Here is an 11,192-nt window from a genome sequence, read left to right as displayed (position 1 = left end):
ATTACATATTTATAATTAGTATTTAATGTTTTTCTTGTTTGTAATAAATATGCAATCAAATAAAGGAATGCTGACAACGGAATTCTTTTATTTTACAACTTTGGGAACAATACAGTCATCTCTATCTCTCTCTATCACTCTTCCATATTAGTGTGACAAAGACATTGGCGTTTCGTTCGCTACGGAGCGTAAACGATTGGCATCTTGGCTAGGGGCCCGGGTCCGGCCTCCGCCACTGTAGAGCTTTGTACTTTTTCTTTAGTATTATGGCATCTATTTCAGTTTATTATTTTATTTTAATCAATCGCAAATGACGTGATTTTTTTGCTTTGTTTTATAAGTTACGAGGCCGTTTAAAAAAACTGAATTAATAAGCGTCTCAAAAGCAATGCTTAATAAATTAAAGTGTTAAGGCGGCCTGCAGTGATATCTATTTCATTCGGCTCTATATATATTTTTATAAAATTAATAAACACATGAAAATATGTATGTTTTAAATGGGCCGATTATTATATTGTTGTCGATTTATTAAAATCACATTTGGATAATATTTGATGGATAGATCACTATTCTGTACATAATAAGCGCAATTTGACGGTATGTTCCGAAAACGTATGGTATTTTTTTTGTTTTATATCTTCTTATTTATTCTACCTAGACTGAAAAGCCGTTCAAACTAGTCAAATTTTACCCAAATCTGACAAAATCATATCGGCACAGATTATAATTCTAGGGTTAATGAATAAAACACCAATTATACAATACAATTTTATTTTTATGAGTATTGAAACAATTCTAACTCTAAAATCAAAATGCAGAATGCAACAAAACACTTGTAGCTCACAATCAACGCAACTTACCGCACTAAAATTGTAAAACTATTATAACGCCATAACTTTGTGCTCTAGGTCACTACTATTAATTTAATAGACTTTTGAACTACGTATAACCAAAGAACTACTAGTCATACGACTCAGGTTTTAATTTCTGATTCATACTTTTACAAACAGCACAAAATAAAGGAAACTATAATAAAAATATTAATTAACAAAAACATGTATTGTTTTTTTTGGTGTTGTATTGAAATCATATTTTACTTAAAACTTAAACCATACTTTAATGGCCAATCTTAATTAATATTGAAGAGTATTTCAGTAGTTCTGAAGCTAGTTCACCAAAGGCAACATTTTTTGCAAAATATTGTATAGGTTACGTATTTATTATAAATAACTTTTATTTATGAGATGTAATGTCTAATGTGCCATGTTAAAATTATGACTTATGTCCGGGTCAATACTGGAACACTATTCTGAAACACTTTCTGGTAGAAATCACCAAATAATTATCCGGAATTCCAATTCGCCAAATATACCTACCCATGAAAGTGATGCGCTTGAGTTAGGTATATGTTATATTAAGTGTACACAGAATGTTCTGTAACTACATAAACGCTTAGGGTCATCTTATATTCTTTTATCCACAGGTAGTTGTTATAGGTACGTACTAACCGTTCGCGGACATTTCCTTATTAAAACTAGCCTTCGCCTCGCTTAGTAGGCAATTACGTTGGCTGCCCACCGTACTTTACTAAAATGTTGCCCCCACGCCCCATACACATTAAGTGACCCACCGGTGATGCTCACAGCATCGGAATATTACTATTAGGTAATCGAGCTTTTGATCCTACGGTGATTCTCATGCCCACACAGAGAAGATTACGTGATCTCACTGGTGATGCTCATGGCGGTATCGTCTTGGGTCGTCCCATTCGTTTTTCGTCAAGTTCTTAAATTAGTCCTATTCTGCTTTCGTCACTCATTCGACATTGAAAGACGACGATTGTGACGAATGTAGAATGGGTGACGAAAGCAGAATAGGACTAATTTAAGAACTTGACGAAAAACGAATGGGACGACCCAAGACGATACTCCCATGGCAGCCAAGGTGATAAAACTCTGTAGACAGTAACGTGTCCAATAATCCGTTGTATCGTTAAATGGTTATTGTTTGTTGGATTCGTATGCGTATTCAATGTCGACGATTGCTCTGAGAGCTGCAACAATTCGGTTCCGAGGCGTTCTTTTATTTTGACGTTTCCATTTAAATTGAAGCGCCATAAATCCAGCAGCAATTTGTTACTGGCCACAAAGGCTTTCGGATGGAGGCGCGAGCCCGAACGGTATTTACCTAAATGAAAAATAGAGCTTCAACGAAAGGCTCGGGCTAAACTGGTGGAAAAAGTGTTTTGTGCCAATGTTAGACTTAGGCTAACAAGGGTTGTCCAATTTAAATTGTTTGATCGAAACTAGGATTCGTTTTGTTGGCAATAACAAAAAGCATGCTGCCATTAGAACAGTTTCGTATTCTGCGCGACTGCAAACAGGTTTCCTCACCAGGTTTTTATTCAGTTGACTGCCTGTGTTGCAAAACGTACATATGTCGTACACATCAATTATCACTTAGGCCATTATTACCTTGACGTAAACGAATATTGATGAAGGGTGGCGCGGAAATTGTCTGGTTAATGCAGATTGTAACGATTAACTACACATAAATAAAGGCCGTTACACGGTACGGTATACTTACCTATAGTCATATTGGATTCACTGACGTATCAGTAGACTTTTTGGCGAACCCAATAGAAATCTATTTAATTTATATATTTAACTTTTTAACCGACTTCCAAATCTCAAAGAAGGAGGTTATTCAATTCGGTTGTATGTTTTTTTTATTTTTTGTATTTAAACATAATAAAGTTTAGTTATGACACTTATGACACTATTTAATTAAATTGTTATTTATTGTAGATATTTATCGTAAGAGCCTCAAAAAACTTATGTAAGTATGAGTAGGTATATTGGTGTTTTTCAAGTGTGTTTATTTTATTGTATTTTTGTAACGAGTAGAACCTTGGCTACTTTGTGGTTAATAAGTTTAATTATGAGAATCGAATTAATAAAGCAGACATTATTGATAAGAATTTAATAATATTAAATTTCTCATTATTTCAGGTTCTACTTAAAATAAAATTCAAATATTTAGTAATTAAAAAGTACAAATTTTGTGGCGCTATTATTATATTATTAATTAATTGAATGGATTATTAGAGGATATCCGGACTATTCTATCAAAACTTGCATACTGCTACTTCTATTTTTTTAATGCTGGTAAAATAAATTGTTAGGAACATAATTTAAATTCGACAGATCAAATGCAACAGTAAGAATAATTAAATATTTCAATATGCTTACTTTACATACGTTTTTATTTGCTATAATATTTTATAATAATATATATTCCATGCAATGTTATGCTAACTCTGTAGGTACTTTTGGTACTATAATAATTGCTTATTAGGAAGGAATAGATGAATTAAAAATTGACGTTCTACGATTAATGGTTATTTTCGAAAGGTACGACAGAACTGGGGCTGAAAATAAACTTATATTTACATTAATGTACATGGGTATGACTCCTAAAAGCCTTTGCGCGATGCCACGTAATGTCTTAGTGCAACTGTTGTATATTTGTGAACTAATAAAAACACAGGTAAATGTATAGATACCTACTTCTGACACAAAATTATGTTTTAAAGCATAGAGTACGGTAGCAGAATTTTGAAATATAACGAGCTTTACTTAGTTTAGATTATTAGAAAATCAGTGACCCTCCCCGGCTTCGCACGGGTTACACAACACCTTAACAAATTAAGTACGAGTATACACCTAAACCTTCCTCAAGAATCACTAAGTAAGTATTGAAAGATGAAAACCGCATGATAATCCATTGAGAAGTTTTTTAGTTTATAGCGAACATACATACGCGGCGGGGGACCTTGATTAATAATGTGTATAGATTATTAATAATGAAAGAAGACCCATTTTAAGACTGAATTAGCAGGACCGGCTAATCGGCTAACTTAAATTTATCTGCACAGTCGGACTGCACAGTTTTATCGCAACGATTTATCGTTACGTATGTAGCCGGCATTACGTAACACTATTTAGTTTAAAAAAATGTTCCATAAATAACTAGACATAAGATTAATTTGCAATGCCCTACCAGGGTGCCATGTGTTCTAAAAATTTTTATTGTAACAACTTGATTATGTACCATGGTTCGCAATAAAGGATTCTATTCTTTTCTATTCTAGTAAAGACGACGAACATCAAACAATATGCGGCATTGCGCAAAGGCCTTAGAAGTACGTCCGTTGGTCAGGGTCAGGCTACCAAAGACACTCATTAGAGAATTTGGTCGACATCTTCTTAAATATAGCGATTGCACGGCATCTTAGCTGTGGACGCTAAGGGTTTTTCAAACTTTTTGTACGAGTGAACGATTTTTAACCCTAAACACATATAATATGTGCGTAGGTATAGAGTAAAGTGAATACTTATATGTCCAATATTTTATCCTTACATTTAAGATCTAGATCAATTCATCTCAATTCCTTTACATAACAAAATGACTGAGCTTTGATTTGCTTTGTGTCCATCCCATGAAATTGCTTGAAAACGGGAATAATTTTTTAACTTGGTCACTCGCACAAAAAATAAGGCAATTTAGTAATTTTCTGTGTATTATACTATACCTTTCACATCCTAATGTTTCCTACTCGACCGCTACGATTGCATCACATTACTCCGTCACCTCACTCTACATCTAATGGTATAATACTTGTTAAATCTAAATGACTAGGCCTTCTACAGGCTAGATTATCCTGGTTCAAAAAGCGATTTGTAGAAAATAATTATACCGTAATAATTTACATGATCACAGTGCTACGTGTTTACAAAATGAATATTAGGCACCGATATAAGATTCAAACTTAGGTAATTTAAATTAAATACAAATACTAAATGAATATTGCACATTTAACGTATAGGTACATAGGTACATCTGATACATAAATACATTAATGTACACTCGTGAAAAAGTAACAATCTTTTGTTTATAAGGTACTTCTGTACCTACCTACGTAAATTTGAATATCTATTTTTATTAAAATAATAATAATGTAGGTATTAGTTAATTTCCCTCACCCTTAATAATTAATTTTAAATCATAATATGCGGCATTGCCATTGGTTAGTCACTGTGTAAAATCAGATATTTACAAATAAAACTTAGACATAATAACAATCAAGCCCTTCATTAAACTAATTAATATACACAGCACAAAAATGCACGTCACAAAAAATACCTGCGACATGTGATCCTTATTTAAAACATCGTAGATCCCTTGTGATCAAAATTCATTTTAACCATAAAAATCTTTCCAAAATTAGAGACGCCCACGACAACTGTGCCTATAATATTTCTAAAACTACTTACAATTTTATGTTGTATGCCATATTGTCGTGGACCACTCTATAGGATTAGTCTCGCTAGTTCTACAAAATGATCCCCGAGTTGCAATTGCACTCTCTACAGAAAGTTTCGTGTAAATCGCTACATACATAAGTGTAGGCACAACCGTGCTTTTGTAGTTTCTCCATAACCCTTGCGAAATGTTAAAGAAATTCCGGACATCTGTAATAACATTACATTTCCATATTTTAGTAATCTTCAGAAATTATGTAAATTGTAAGGCATACTTTGCGATGAGCTTTCTATTATATGTAGGTCTATTATGATTATCTGCGGGGATCATTTTGTTTCCATCTTATAGTGCTACACGTAAACATTTTATTTCGTTGTACACGCAAAATAACTATAAGTAAAAGATTCGTTGTAAAACTTCGATATTATATTGCTTGTTTTTATTGCTTTTAGTAATACTAACTCTTCCTTATCTCATCAGAGGCTTGAAAAATAAAGCCAATATCTACAGTCAATGGATCGGAAATATTAGATCAACATTTTTATACTTTTTTTTTCTATGCCATACTTGTACATAATATATCAATCAGATATAATTAGGATGAAACAGTTTTATTTTTTTCCATATTAATGTGTATTTACAAGCCTCTGAATATATCATATCCCAAATTCACTGACAAACACTTTGTAAATATTGCTTTTAACATCTCGCATCACAATCGGTGAATTATTACATAATATTTGGTTTTTCGAAGTTATCGTACAGTTAAACCATAATAGGCTCATTGGGGGAAATATTGGAATGTGTCTGTATATGCGTGCCTCGACCGGGACATGTTGAACTACTCGACTCAAAAAATATATGAGGTTCTACCGACTGTAGTAAATAACTTCTCAACAATTCGATGAATGTCCCATCAAATAATATTAATTTAATTTTCAACTAATTAATTCATTTAAACGACTTTTCGTCTACAGCCTACGTCCTTACGCTTTGCACAGAAGTAGATTACTTAGTGCAGATAATTTATTTCGACGTAAAGAATATAACAATATATGGAGGAGACATTATACATATTTGTATACATATACAAGGTATTGGATCCCGATCAAAGCTTGCATATACTTTATTACTAAGCTAAAACTAATAAACAATTTAAAAAGTTTACGACATTCAATGCAAAGAAACTAATTAGCTTTAATTCTTGATTTCAAAATGACATGTAAATTGAATATTTATTATCAAACCAATGTATAAATACTTAATTCATGATTCCAATTAAAAGACTTTTTTTCACATTTTATTTATATTTATCACTTGTTTACAGTCTACTTATCAGCAACATTTGGTAAATTAAGACTTTTGTCTTATTTTAATTACATTTGCATATTGCTTCGGTATTGCTCTTGTAGAATATTAGTCTTATAATATATTGCTATATGCTAGTAATGGCCTAGTAGTCACATTAAATCTAATGTATTTATTGCTTAAGTTAATTGTGTATTGCTAGTTTGGACATTTTTTGTTTATCACTGTATTTGCAATCTTACCTATCATCTTTTTTCTTTTTTTTTTGTTGTATACGTTACTTAGATTGACGGGCAGTACGTACTTAGGTATTAGAATATAATTTATATGTAATAATTTATTCGTTGTAGCCCATACAGAAAACATTGATGTTATGTACTTATGTAAAGTCATTTAGATTCATAATATTCAAACAAGCAATCAAATTATCCCGTTAATTTAAGTAACATTGTTTTTCACCTGTTCTTCGTTGTAGAATTCATACTTCGTTGAGAAATCCATACTGACAAATTTTTGATCAGTAGGTAGGTACCTAAATGTTAATTTCATTTTTATATAAATGTCAGTTATATTTTAAAAGTCAGTGACTTTTAATACATCTTAAGCACTTCATGTAATCATTTTTACTGGAAACCTCAATGATTCTTTTTTTATCAATATTGCTTAAATGTCAATTACATTAATTATGAGTGGCTCGACCGCTTTGCAGTGTATCTGCCATTTGCGATATTCACCGCAGCAAAGCAGTCTCCGTGTACACTAACGAGACTAGACGTGACTCACTAAGTTATAAAGTTATAATCTATATATAACTGTTCTTTTTACCTACTATAAAAGGTATTTAATACTACACCTACAAAAATTGTAAAGAAGGAAAATTTTGGTACACAGGGAAATATTTACAATTAATTGTATATATTTTTGTATATAAGTTGGTTTCGTTAGTTACGTTACTTATTCGTATTCGCTACAATTACAATAACGTTAGTATAAATATTTGAATAAAATACTTTGCTTTAGACTTTTATTTAAAAGCATCTTGCGATTTCTAAGTACATAAGACGATCGGGACAGGACAACTAGAGTTTATAAGAGATCGAGGGAGATGCGAAGGAGTACTCGCAGATAGTTCTACTGAGAAGGAGAAAGAGAAACGAACTTCGAAACAGATATAAACCTACCACCTAGTCAATAATAAAAACAATTACTTTATAATTTACTCAATATTCGATGTCAGATTCGATTCAAATTTCAATATAGTACTCCAAAGCACCAAAAATATCTAAAAATCTACAAAATTTCTCGATTAAACAATAAATACGTACTACATATTATATCCTACAATAGTATTGCTTATTCATTTACATTATATTGCTTTTACGCGCGACCATCGTCAGTTAAAACTATCAAAAAAGGTAAACCAAATGATACTCAATAGTGATTACTAGGGGAAATATTAAATACTAGATTTAAAATGTGGCACTACAACTACTAGTAGGAATGGGAATATACGTCTAGGATCGAGTCCAGTGCCTCCCTAGGCTTTGTGTTAGTCCATGCAACGGAAGCCGCAGAGAGAGACCGATCTCTGCGCTAGAGTCAGACGCAGGGCGTGCTTCGATCTCCAACACGCAGAGCTCTCCGACGGTCCAAACTGTTTGCGGTGGTTTAAAGGGGAATGGCAACCAGCAACGTAAACATAGACTAACAATTTTCTTAAATGTATCAAAATTATTGGTTTTTACAGTAAAATTGTACCAACAATTGCTGGCTTAATACTTGGTTACATGCCTGTATCTTATAATATTTGTGACAAAGTTCGTGCATTTTATTTCGAAGTTATTCATACCTTACGAACCAATGTTCACGTGATCCCACTCATTTAGATACTTCAAAACCAAGAAGTCAGAATATAATTAAAACATCATACCCCTTTTTGTTGCCTTCCCCAAAATAACAACAACCATTTAGAACACTTCAACTGAACTAAATTAGTTAATCAGATTTTTAATTGAAACAGGAACTACATCTTTTAAAAAGACGGTAATTGACAGGCTTAAATTAAATCCACCAACGACGAATTGACTTGTGAGGCACTAACTACTTAAAATCAACTGTGGTAAATTTTCCCTATAACTGGCTACTTAATGTTAACTTGTATATATAATGTTACCCCAGAGTGTCGCTAATGTAACCCCATTCTTTTATTTTGCTCGAAGAATAATTTCATGATTAACTTCAGTTAAAAAAACATGGAGCGCTTTGTTATACATTTTCGCGTAATGTTAATAATAATGTGGACTGTTATTTCCTATAACGCAAAGACGCCTAAATGTATTTTTATAACAAGTGAAATTATATAATGTCGTAAAAATATGTTATTCTTTTGTCTACTCTCTGGAAACAAGATCTTTAAAACCGTAAAATGGTCCTACTTTGCTCCAAAATTGGTTCCACTTTAAGGAAATGTTGAATTTTTTTAAACAGTTCATTATTTAAATATTCTGACAAATTGAACATGAAGAAGAAATCTTATGTGGCATATTTTATAGGTACTTAAATCAACTTTATGAAATGTTGTTTTATATATAACGAAGCTCTGAATAAGGAGCAGAAGATATTCATTGTTGGAGGTATTTTTGCTGCTGTATGACGAGTACAGCCTACAGTTAAATTTTTTGCTCGTATTACAGGCCACAGACTGCATACATTATACAATTTCGTTCATCTGAGTATACATGGTATACATTAAATAATAATATAGAAATATTATGGATGGTTATATTAGAAGTTAAGTCATTTTTTAAATTGGAGCATAATTACCCACCAAGGAGCAAAGTAGGACCATTACGGAACTTGAGCTCGTAGGCCATTTTATTCTGTAGACCTAGTGAAAAAATAATTGGTCTTACAAAATCAAACTGCGTCAAGACTCCAAAACAGTTGATAATGGAGGGTAAACTTACCACAATTGATAGTATAGAAGGGTCATCGACCTTACAGCACGGCCAGGCCCCCTGAAAGTACCCTGGTCTACGTCCCTACATTCCTATACACTATGGTGCTGGTAACTTTCCCTTCAATGGCCTATGACTTCACAACACACATTTTCATCCCGATAACAGACTCCATTTTACATTTAAGGTAAAACCAAAATTATGATGTTAAAAAATGGTAACAGAATTTTTTTTTTGGGTTCTAACTCAATAACGTGAACCAATTACTTTCGTAACCAACACTGAATTATCATGTATCACATCATTTAAGAAACGTGACTCAAAACATTGTAACTTGTTAATTTATAACATTATTTATAATTTAGGCTAGTTTTGTGGTTGGTCATGGTGCGTATTTAAAAAAATCGGGAGATGTGTGTTCTTTTCATCCTGTGAGGTCGACGCGCGGGTGATCTACTCTACGGACTACGGGATTATCAAGACTGCGTCATTTCGACTGCGGTGCGCGACATTTTAGTGCCTACATTATTATTGCTTTTCGAATACCCTCTTCGCGAGCCGCGCTCGCCTCATAGCCTAGTTATCTCTAGCTTATTCTACGTCACCGAGTACACAACCCTTGGAAAACCTGTGAAACGCGGTGTTCAGTCAATTGGAAATAACTTGCGCCTCTGTGCCGTTAGGCACTGTGTGTAGCCGTCCTTTCAAGTGCAAAAATACTCATGCAGCTGACGGAGCAATGCGCATTTTGTATTATATTTAATAAGGGTTGTGTCATCGTTGTTCTACGGTTACTTTATTGCCAGTTACTTTAACATTTCTAATAATGCACGCTCAAACTAAAGGCATGCTGTCTGTTTGGCGCGGCCCTGCCTGCCGCCACAGTCAGGGTTACCACCCGCTTATCGTAGATAAAGAATTTTATTTTGGAAGGCTCATGACACGCTTAACGCCGTGTTAGATTAAACTATGCTAGCAATCTTGACTACTGATCCTTAATTAAGGCTGTTAGGTGCCTGTTTATTTATTAGACTATATCTGTTGGTGGTAACCCTAGCCATGCGGTGCGTACGTCGCGCCGCCGACCCGCGCTCCACCCCATTGACTAAATAAAAATGAAAACTATTTCATAACTCTAGGCAAGTACTGCTTCATATACGAGTATAAATACATTATAGGAACACTAATTGTTTGATGGACAAGCAGTCGGGCGCAGTGATTAATTTACCTTTAGCTTGTTCATTATTTACGCCAATCATGGCCAAATTGGTTTAACAGATTGAGTTTGGCAAATTTATTTGCTAATTACAGTTCACGTTACAACAATAGAAGGTCGGCAACTAATTATGAAGCTTAATATATGTATTTGTTTTATCAAGGGCGCCGTTCATTGAAATGAACAACAGTAGGTATATTTAATTTGGTCACTATTTAAAGCTTTTTTGTCCTTAACGAAAGTGTTAGATCGGTCGGTATGTTAATTTGCACGCCCTGTTGGTTACAACGCATCATGGAGACATCGCTCGAATGATAAGTTAAAGGTCAGGGATTCTCGGAGCGTTTCATCCCTCTGAAGGAGCGGCTGTCGGGGAGCGATGGAGC

General features: G+C 33.5%; 1 long non-coding RNA gene across 1 annotated transcript; it reads right to left on the bottom strand.

Moving 5' to 3' along the window:
• Positions 1 to 754: 754 nt before the first annotated feature.
• On the bottom strand, positions 755 to 11,190 carry LOC134678784 (uncharacterized). The gene is made up of 2 exons (XR_010100241.1): positions 1,720 to 11,190; positions 755 to 1,683 (listed from the first exon to the last, which is right to left on the bottom strand). It is a non-coding gene; the product is annotated as an uncharacterized LOC134678784 (long non-coding RNA).
• Between the last annotated feature and the right edge of the window lie 2 nt (positions 11,191 to 11,192).

The sequence above is a fragment of the Cydia fagiglandana genome, chromosome Z (assembly GCF_963556715.1).
Source record: "Cydia fagiglandana chromosome Z, ilCydFagi1.1, whole genome shotgun sequence".
NCBI lineage: Eukaryota > Metazoa > Arthropoda > Insecta > Lepidoptera > Tortricidae > Cydia > Cydia fagiglandana.
The sequence above is the reverse complement of the archived record's forward strand: the minus strand, read 5'-3'. Positions and strand labels throughout refer to the sequence as shown.